The sequence below is a fragment of the Calliphora vicina genome, chromosome 3 (genome assembly GCF_958450345.1).
Source record: "Calliphora vicina chromosome 3, idCalVici1.1, whole genome shotgun sequence".
In the NCBI taxonomy this organism is placed as follows: domain Eukaryota; kingdom Metazoa; phylum Arthropoda; class Insecta; order Diptera; family Calliphoridae; genus Calliphora; species Calliphora vicina.
In genome coordinates, this window is record NC_088782.1 from 7079138 (window position 1) to 7090615 (window position 11478).

The window sequence follows — 11478 nt, forward strand, 5'->3', positions numbered from 1 at the left end:
GATAATTTCAGAGCACTTAGAACTAATTTGTGCAAAATTTTATCAGGATTGCTGCGTAATCAACATATTTATGACTTCTCAAACAGTATTCCTGGGTGATATTTATATGGCAGCTAGGTTAGGACTTCAGCCAGCTATCTCCTTTCGTTTTGGCCTTATCGTGTATTCAACAGACAGACGGACGGACATCTTATGATGATCCGGGATATATGTATAGTTTATGGTTCTACGACCAATATTTCGATATGTTACAAACGGATTGACAAAATCAATGAAATCAAAATAAGAACAATTTTTGGTGAAAACAATTTTTAAGGAAAAATCGGGGTAGTAGCGGTTTTTGCTTATATCTCAGCCAGTTGTGAGTCGATTTTCTCGATTTTAAATAGCAACTGTATCTAGGAAAGGAGTACCCCAGAAAATAATTCGAATCATCAGAGCTATGTTCGAGGATGCTGAACTTTCAGTTCTTCTCAATGAGAACATCAGTCAACCATTTCATACTAACGCTGGAGTAAAACAAGGATGCCCTTGTTTTGCTCCAGCTGCTTGATGGTGAACAGTTGTCACCTCAACTGTTCACCATCAAGCAGCGCAATATGATATAATGAGCCAAGTCTATTTAGACAGAAGAGGAATTACATGGAGTTTCTCATACCAACTCGAGGGTTTGGATTATGCGGATGATATTTGTCTATTCTCGCACAAAATATACAACATGTCACTAATGATGAAGGGTATAAAATGTTTAACCACCAAACGCATTGAATTTTGGAATGCAGATTTATATTTTTTTCACTTACCCCCATTAACACGAAGTCTGGTAATGCGTTAACTAATAGTTACAGTGGTCGCATAAGTCTACGTACGACCACATTTTTTGCCACTTTATGAGAGAAACCCCGGTAAATAAAAAAATAATAATGCGGTTTTGTTTGAAATCTATTTTTATTGCTATGCACCAAAAAAAAAATGTTTTTGCAATGTAAACTTGCAAAATTATTCATAAAAAACAATAAAAAAAATCATTGACAAAAGTCTACATACGACCACAGCATGTCCTGGTTTTTTTTAAATATAACTGATAAGCAATGCAATTTATTAAGTCTACAGATTCAGTTACTTCGAAAACACTGGTACAGTCAAAACCAAGCCGCGAAGTGGTCGCCCAAAGAAACTACATCGTAGAGATGTAATCTTCATTTTAAAAGAAGTCAACAAAAACCCAAAAGTAAATACCACAAAATTGGCCGAAGAACTCGCAACAAGATCAGAAGATTTTGTTTATTCACGAAAAACTCAAAGAATCTTAAATAATAATGGTAATTAAAGCAGAAATCCTCGTAAATTAGCGAACGGATCGCAAACTTCGTTTATAATAATAAAAAAAAAAAAATTAAAAAACAATAGTCTTAATTTTCCAACCTATTTTTCATATATTGTTTGAATGATAATTCAGTATATCTTACGATTCCGTTATAACTATATATATTAACTAGTAAGAGAGCTACATATATTCGGCTTTGCCGAATCTTATATACCCTTCACCAAATTATACTTCGAAATAAAAATTTTAAATATTTTTAGGTAAACAAAATTATTTTTTTTTTTATTTTTTTTCATATTTTGAAAAAAAATTTTCGAATTGTTTTTTTTTTTAAATTTAAAAAAAACAATTCGAAAATTTAAAAATTTTTTTTTTGTTTTTTAAATTCTTTTTAAAAAATATTTTTCCGGTTAAAAAATATTTTTCCGATTTTGACCCATTGTAGGTCCAATTTACTATGGTTTTCTATACGTCATTGCAAAGGTCTTTTAAATATCTATCATTAGATATCCATATTGTCTATATGAATGACTTAGTAATCCAGATATAGGTAAAAAATAGGTCAAAAATCGAGATTGTCCTGGTTTTTTCCTCATATCTCAGCCATTTGTGGACCGATTTTGCTGAAAGCATGTCTGACAAAATTATTGAAAATTTGGATCCCGAAGATATCTGTAGTCTCCAGAAAATTGATTTCAACAGACAGACGGACATGGCTTAATCGACTCCGCTATCTATAAGGACCCAGAATATATATATTACTTTATAGGGTCGGAAATGAAAAATGTAGAAATTACAAACGGAATGACAAACTTATATATACCCTTCTCACGAAGGTGAAGGGCATAAAAAGGAGGCGATTTTGGTCTTACGTATATCGCAGCTTAACATAGACCTATATTGTCTATATTAAGTTTGGTTGAAACCTGAAATTGCATGTGTGCGATAAATAAATTTCCAGATACCATAAATTTATAATGCGTTTAATTTCTTATTTAGTTTTGCCTGAAAAAGTGGGGACAGGACTATTAGGTACATAGTTGGTTATTTTTGATAAATTTATTAAAATTAATGCTATGGACTTTGATATACAATTCGTCTTAGTTAAGCCCTGCTTTGATATTTAGTATTTAAAACTAATTTAACCCGTGCCACAAATCTGTTGAATGTTGTGAAATTGGGTGTTAATGCCAAACGCATTAACAAGTTTTGTCACCAGTATAGTGACTTAATTTTGGGTCCTCCCTAATAGCATTTATTATATACATATAGATGCTAATAGTTGCAAGATAGATAGTTATCGCAAATAACTATCTATCTCTTTCTTTATTTTCACTTTGACAAAAGTCAATTGGTCCAAACGTCAAAGCTGCTGTTTCCAAACTAATTTTTAGTCCTTATTCTCTCCACAGGCAAACCTAAAGGTAATCCTTTGTTCCTAAAATAAATACAATAAATATTTATTTTTTCCTAATTAAATCCTAATACCTTGTGTTTTTCTTTTTTCATCTATTTCTTATTGGGGTTTAATTGCAAATTTCTGAGAAAACAAAATAATTAACTTTATTTTGTTTACTGGCTCAGAAAACTACATTGGTTTCCCAAAATTCCTCTCCAGCTTTCCAGCCCTCTACTGAGCTAAACATTGGGTTAAAAATAGATGTTTTTGATTTCATAAATTAGTTTTAATTACACAATATTCATGTAGATTTTGTAAGGACTATGAATTCCAAAATACCTTATGCATAGAAATTCATACAATTGTCATATGTAAAGGATTGATTTAGCAAAATATAAAATGAAACATTTATTTCAACTAAATTTAGATCAACTCAAGGATTGTGCAAAGGCAGAGAGAGCTTCGAATTAATTTCAATTTTAGCTCAATTCACTAAAATCTGAATTAAACATGTCAGTAATTCAATCCATAATAACATACCCAACAAATCTAATCATTTAGCTATATAAAAGGCGTTTGATACTCCATCATTCAATACTCGTATTGAAGTCATTATTTTAAGTATTCATCTTTAATTCAAATCCACTACAAAATAGTTTAATAAAAGTTTTTGAATGATTAAATTTGTCTCCAATTCAAATCTATTACAAATAGGCTTAAGTCAATTTTTTAATGCATTATGTAAATCATGAAAAACAAATTTAATGAACAATATTTTAATTTAATTTGTTTTAGGTTTGAATTAACAAAACCTTAATTATTCAAATGTTATATGAATTTTGTTATGAATTAATTGCATTATGAATTTATTCAACGATGAATAATTAGATGAATGAATTGAGCTCCAATTGAATTTATTCGAAGCTCATTTTGAATAACGATTTTGTTCATATCAAAACCACTAATTCTCGAACTATCATAATCAGAATAATCCTTTTATCACCAAAACGAATTGAGCTATTAATAGTATTCGACAGAAAATTCGGATTCATTATTAGGTCAACAATTTGGTTTCAGCTAGTGTTATTATATGTACATCAAGATTTTTTATATATATTTTTAACTTAGTTAAGACTCAATCAATGATTTAATTTATTTTTTGTATGAAAAAATTAAGTTTTATTTTTGATTAAGCTTTGACTATGTTTAAAATGTTGATAAGTTACCCGCCCTAAGTATTATTTGTTAGTTTTGAAATTAAAATTTTTTATTAAGCCAGAAAAAAGTTAATTACTACCACTTCTAAAGCAGTAAAGCGGATGAAATTAATCTTCTTGAATATTGTGCAACCGAATTTTATTTATTTTTATTAATTTTATCTTGTTAGAAAGGATATTTCGTATGGATTAAGAACTGATATATTTTTCATTTAAATGGCCCAAAGTGTGTTAAATACAGTAAAATTTTGTTATAACGAATTTCTGGTTATTGGCAACCCATTTTGAAGTCCCAAAGTTTGAACTATAAATAAAGTTGGAAAATTGGTCCAACTCCAATAAATATTTTGCCAAAAAATAAAAATACTACATAAAAATATTAAGAATCATAAATAACAAAGTTATTTGCTTTATTTTGGATTATAGAAATTTATTTTCGGATCAGTATTAATTTCACGCCGCTTCCCAGCAGACAACAAACGAGATATTCTATTTATATCTAAAAGTTTCAAAGCCAAAATTCGTACACGCAGAGAAAAAATCTTGTAACCATTTAAATAGTGTTACAAGATTTTTAACAATATTATTGTCACAGTAACCATTTACATGATTTAATTTTAAAAGGGGTAACAAAACTTTGGTTGCTTTAATCGAAATTCTTCTTTGTCAACTGTCTTTCTGTTGATAGAATCGAAAAATTCTATGTGTACAACCGAATCATTCGATTGGCAACAAATTCGGTTGCTATCACGAATCTGTATTCTCTGTGTAGTATTAAATTTGTATATGTTTCCGATATAAATAAATAAAAGGCATACTGATGTGGGATACGAAAAATATTTATATAATATTCGAACGGACGTATGTAATGGCTTCCCGAAATGATTTCTTTCTCAGATATACAAATTTGTGTACAATTTTAAAACGTGGAAATGAACAAACGATATCAAAATTATATATTGTATAAATTGTATAATAGTCTTAATTTTCCAACCTATTTTTCATATATTGTTTGAATGATAATTCAGTATATGTTACGATTCCGTTATAACTATATATATAAACAAGTAAGAGAGCTATTTTCGGCTGTGCCGAATCTTATATACCCTTCACCAAATTATACTTCGAAATAAAAATTTTAAATATTTTTAAGTAAACAAAATTATTTTTTTTTTTAGTTTTTTTCATATTTTGAAAAAAAATTGTTTTTTTTAAATTTAAAAAAAAAAATTAAATTTAAAATTTAAAATTTTTTTTTTTTGTTTTTTTTTTAATATTTACCGAAAAAAACTTTTGGTGAAAAAAAATCGGGTTAAAAAATATTTTTCCGATTTTGACCCATTGTAGGTCCAACTTACTATGGTTTTATATACGTCATTGCAAAGGTCTTTGAAATATCTATCATTCCAGATATAGGTAAAAAATCGAGATTGTCCTTGTTTTTTCCTCATATCTCAGCCATTTGTGGACTTCTCGAAAGCATGTCTGATAGAATTATTGAAAATTTGGATCCCGAAGATATCTGGAGTCTTCAGAAAATTGACTCCGCTATCTATAAGGATTCAGAATATATATATTACTTTATAGGGTCGGAAATTAAAAATGTAGAAATTACAAACGGAATGACAAACTTATATATACCCTTCTCACGAAGGTGAAGGGTATAAAAAGGAAGGCGATTTTGGTCTTACGTATATCGCGTATTTAAGTTTGGTTGAAACCTGAAATTGCATGTGTGCGATAAATAAATTTCAAGATACCATAAATTTATAATGCGTTTAATTTCTTATTTTGTTTTGCCTGACAAAGTGGGGACAGGACTATTAGGTACATAGTTGGTAATTTTTGATAAATTTATTAAAATTAATGCTATGGATTTTGATATACAATTCGTCTTAGTTAAGCAGGGCTTAACTAAGTATTTAAAACTAATTTAACCCGTGCCACAAATCTGTTGAAAGTTGTGAAATTGGGTGTTAATGCCAAACGCATTAACAAGTTTTGTCACCAGTATAGTGACTTAATTTTGGGTCCTCCCTAATAGCATTTATTATATATACATAGATGCTAATAGTTGCAAGATAGATAGTTATCGCAAATAACTATCTATCTCTTTCTTTATTTTCACTTTGACAAAAGTCAATTGTCAAACTAATTTTTAGTCCTTATTCTCTCCACAGGCAAACGTAAAGGTCCTTTGTTCCTAAAATAAATACAATAAATATTTATTTTTTCCTAATTAAATCCTAATACCTTGTGTTTTTCTTTTTTCATCTATTTCTTATTGGGGTTTAATTGCAAATTTCTGAGAAAACAAAATAATTAACTTTATTTTGTTTACTGGCTCAGAAAACTACATTGGTTTCCCAAAATTCCTCTCCAGCTTTCCAGGCCTCTACTGAGCTAAACATTGGGTTAAAAATAGATGTTTTTGATTTCATAAATTAGTTTTAATTACACAACATTCATGTAAATTTTGTAAGGACTATGAATTCCAAAATACCTTATGCATAGAAATTCATACAATTGTGATATGTAAAGGATTGATTTAGCAAAATATAAAATGAAACATTTATTTCAACTAAATTTAGATCAACTCAATGATTGTGCAAAGGCAGAGAGAGCTTCGAATTAATTAATTCAATTTTAACTCAATTTACTAAAATCTGAATTAAACATGTCAGTAATTCAATTCATAATAACATACCCAATAAATCTAATCATTTAGCTATATAAAAGGCTTTTGATACTCCATCAATTGTATTGAAGTCATTATTTTAAGTATTCATCTTTAATTCAAATCCACTACAAAATAGTTTAATAAAAGTTTTTGAATGATTAAATTTGTCTCCAATTCAAATCTATTACAAATAGGCTTAAGTCAATTTTTTAATTCATTATGTAAATCATGAAAAACAAATTTAATGAACAATATTTTAATTTAATTTGTTTTAGGTTTGAATTAACAAAACCTTAATTATTCAAATGTTATATGAATTTTGTTATAATTAATTGCATTATGAATTTATTCAACGATGAATAATTAGATGAATGAATTGAATTTTAATGAATTGAGCTCCAATTGAATTTATTCGAAGCTCATTTTGAATAACGATTTTGTTCATAGCAAAACCACTAACTAATTCTCGAACTATCATAATCAGAATAATCCTTTTATCACCAAAACGAATTGAGCTATTAGTAGTATTCGACAGAAAATTCGGATTCATTATTAGGTCAACAATTTGGTTTCAGCTAGTGTTATTATATGTACATCAAGATTTTTTATATATATTTTTAACTTAGTTAAGACTCAATCAATGATTTAATTTATTTTTTGTATGAAAAAATTAAGTTTTATTTTTGATTAAGCTTTGACTATGTTTAAAATGTTGATAAGTTACCCGGCCTAAGTATTATTTGTTAGTTTTGAAATTAAAATTTTTTATTAAGCCAGAAAAAAGTTAATTACTACCACTTCTAAAGCAGTAAAGCGGATGAAATTAATCTTCTTGAATATTGTGCAACCGAATTTTATTTATTTTTATTAATTTTATCTTGTTAGAAAGGATATTTCGTATGGATTAAGAACTGATATATTTTTCATTTAAATGGCCCAAAGTGTGTTAAATACAGTAAAATTTTGTTATAACGAATTTCTGGTTATTGGCAACCCATTTTGAAGTCCCAAAGTTTGAACTATAAATAAAGTTGAAAAATTGGTCCAAATATTTTGCCAAAAAATTAAAATACTACATAAAAATATTAAGAATCATAAATAACAAAGTTATTTGCTTTATTTTGGATTATAGAAATTTATTTTCGGATCAGTATTAATTTCACGCCGCTTCCCAGCAGACAACAAACGAGATATTCTATTTATATCTAAAAGTTTCAAAGCCAAAATTCGTACACGCAGAGAATAAATCTTGTAACCATTTAAATAGTGTTACAAGATTTTTAACAATATTATTGTCACAGTAACCATTTACATGATTTAATTTTAAAAGGGGTAACAAAACTTTGGTTGCTTTAATCGAAATTCTTCTTTGTCAACTGTCTTTCTGTTGATAGAATCGAAAAATTCTATGTGTACAACCGAATCATTCGATTGGCAACAAATTCGGTTGCTATCACGAATCTGTATTCTCTGTGTAGTATTAAATTTGTATATGTTTCCGATATAAATAAATAAAAGGCATACTGATGTGGGATACGAAAAATATTTATATAATATTCGAACGGACGTATGTATTGGCTTCCCGAAATGATTTCATTCTCAGATATACAAATTTGTATACAATTTTAAAACATGGAAATGAACATACGATATCAAAAATAGAAAATTTCACAAACAAAATATATGTAATGGTTTGTCCTGAATTGTATAATTATCTTAATTTTCCAACCTATTTTTCATATATTGTTTGAATGATAATTCAGTATATCTTACGATTCCGTTATAACTATATATATATATAAACAAGTAAGAGAGCTACATATATTCGAAATAAAATTTTGAATATTTTTAGGTAAACAAAATTAATTTATTTTTTTTTTTTGTTTTTTTCATATTTTGAAAAAAAATGTTCGAATTTTTTTTTTTAAATTTAAAAAAAAAATTAAATTTTAAAAATTTTTTTTTTGTTTTTTAAATTATTTTAATATTTAGCGAAAAAAACTTTTGGTGAAAAAAAAACGGGTTAAAAAATATTTTTCCGATTTTGACCCATTGTAGGTCCAACTTACTTACTATGGTTTTATATACGTCATTGCAAAGGTCTTTGAAATATCTATCATTAGATATCCATATTGTCTATATTATTGACTTAGTAATCCAGATATAGGTCAAAAATTGAGATTGTCCTGGTTTTTTTCTCATATCTCTGCCATTTGTGGACCGATTTTGCTGATTTTAAACAGAAAACTTCTCGAAAGCATGTCTGACAGAATTATTGAAAATTTGGATCCCGAAGATATCTGGAGTCTCCAGAAAATTGATTTCAACAGACAGACGGACATGGCTTAATCAACTCCGCTATGTATAAGGATCCAGAATATATATATTACTTTATAGGGTCGGAAATGAAAAATGTAGAAATTACAAACGGAATGACAAACTTATATATACCCTTCTCACGAAGGTGAAGGGTATAAAAAGGAGGCGATTTTGGTCTTACGTATATCGCAGCTTAACATAGACCTATATTGTCTATATTAAGTTTGGTTGAAACCTGAAATTGCATGTGTGCCATAAATAAATTTCAAGATACCATAAATTTATAATGCGTTTAATTTCTTATTTGGTTTTGCCTGACAAAGTGGGGACAGGACTATTAGGTACATAGTAGGTAATTTTTGATAAATTTATTAAAATTAATGCTATGGACTTTGATATACAATTCGTCTTAGTTAAGCCCTGCTTTGATATTTAGTATTTAAAACTAATTTAACCCGTGCCACAAATCTGTTGAAAGTTGTGAAATTGGTTGTAGTGACTTAATTTTGGGTCCTCCCTAATAGCATTTATTATATATAGATGCTAATAGTTGCAATATAGATAGTTATCGCAAATAACTATCTATCTCTTTCTTTATTTTCACTTTGACAAAAGTCAATTGGTCCAAACGTCAAAGCTGCTGTTTCCGGTTTGTCAAACTAATTTTTAGTCCTTATTCTCTCCACAGGCAAACGTAAAGGTAATCCTTTGTTCCTAAAATAAATACAATAAATATTTATTTTTTCCTAATTAAATCCTAATACCTTGTGTTTTTCTTTTTTCATCTATTTCTTATTGGGGTTTAATTGCAAATTTCTGAGAAAACAAAATAATTAACTTTATTTTGTTTACTGGCTCAGAAAACTACATTGGTTTCCAAAAATTCCTCTCCAGCTTTCCAGCCCTCTACTGAGCTAAACATTGGGTTAAAAATAGATGTTTTTGATTTCATAAATTAGTTTTAATTACACAACATTCATGTAGATTTTGTAAGGACTATGCATTCCAAAATACCTTATGCATAGAAATTCATACAATTGTGATATGTAAAGGATTGATTTAGCAAAATATAAAATGAAACATTTATTTCAACTAAATTTAGATCAACTCAAGGATTGTGCAAAAGCAGAGAGAGCTTCGAATTAATTAATTCAATTTTAGCTCAATTCACTAAAATCTGAATTAAACATGTCAGTAATTCAATCCATAATAACATACCCAACAAATCTAATCATTTAGCTAAATAAAAGGCGTTTGATACTCCTTCAATTGTATTGAAGTCATTATTTTAAGTATTCATCTTTAATTCAAATCCACTACAAAATAGTTTAATAAAAGTTTTTGAATGATTAAATTTGTCTCCAATTCAAATCTATTACAAATAGGCGTAAGTCAATTTTTTAATTCATTATGTAAATTATTAAAAACAAATTGAATGAACAATATTTTAATGAAACTTAATAATTCAAATATTATATGAATTCTGTTATAAATTAATTGTATTATCAATTTATTCAACGATGAATAAGAAAAAAAAGCTAAAGAATAACATTTTTGAAATGGATTTATGGAATGGAACTGACATTTCTTAATTCCGAATTGAGATTTTAGTGAATTGAGCTCAAATTAAATTTATTCGATGCTCATTTGAATAACGATTTTGTTCATAGCAAAACCACTAACTAATTCTCGAACTATCATAATCAGAATAATCCTTTTAACACCAAAACGAATTGAGCTATTAGTAGTATTCGACAGAAAATTCGGATTCATTATTAGGTCAATAATTGGGTTTCAGCTAGTGTTATTATATGTACATCAAGATTTTTTATATATATTTTTAACTTAGTTAAGACTCAATCAATGATTTAATTTATGTTTATACCATTCACCTTCGTGAGAAGGGTATATATAAGTTTGTCATTCCGTTTGTAATTTCTACATTTTTCATTTCCGACCCTATAAAGTATATATGTATATTCTGGATCTTTATAGATAGCGAAGTCGATTAAGCCTTGTCCGTCTGTTTGTTGAAATCAATTCTGAAGACCCCAGATATCTTCGAGATACAAATCTTCATTAATGCTGCCAGGCATGCTTTCGTGAAGTTTGCTATTTAAAATCAGCAAAATCGGTCCACAAATGGCTGAGATATGAGAAAAAAAACCAGGACAACCTCGATTTTTTACCTATTTTTTACTTATATCTGGATTACTAAGTCATTAATATAGATAATATGAATATCTAATGATAGATATTTCAAAGATTTTAACCCGAATTTTTTTTTTCTCCAAAAAAAAAAATTAAAAACAATGAATTTTTTTTTAAAATTTAAAAAAAATTATTAATTTTTTTTTTAAATTAAAAAAAAAATTAAAATAACAATTCGAAAAAAAAATTTCCCAAAAAATTAATAAAACAACTTTGTAAAAAAAATAAATTTTGTTTACCTAAAAATATTTAAAATTTTTATTTTGAAGTATAATTTGGTGAAGGGTATATAGATTCGGCACAAAAGAATATAGCTCTCTTACTT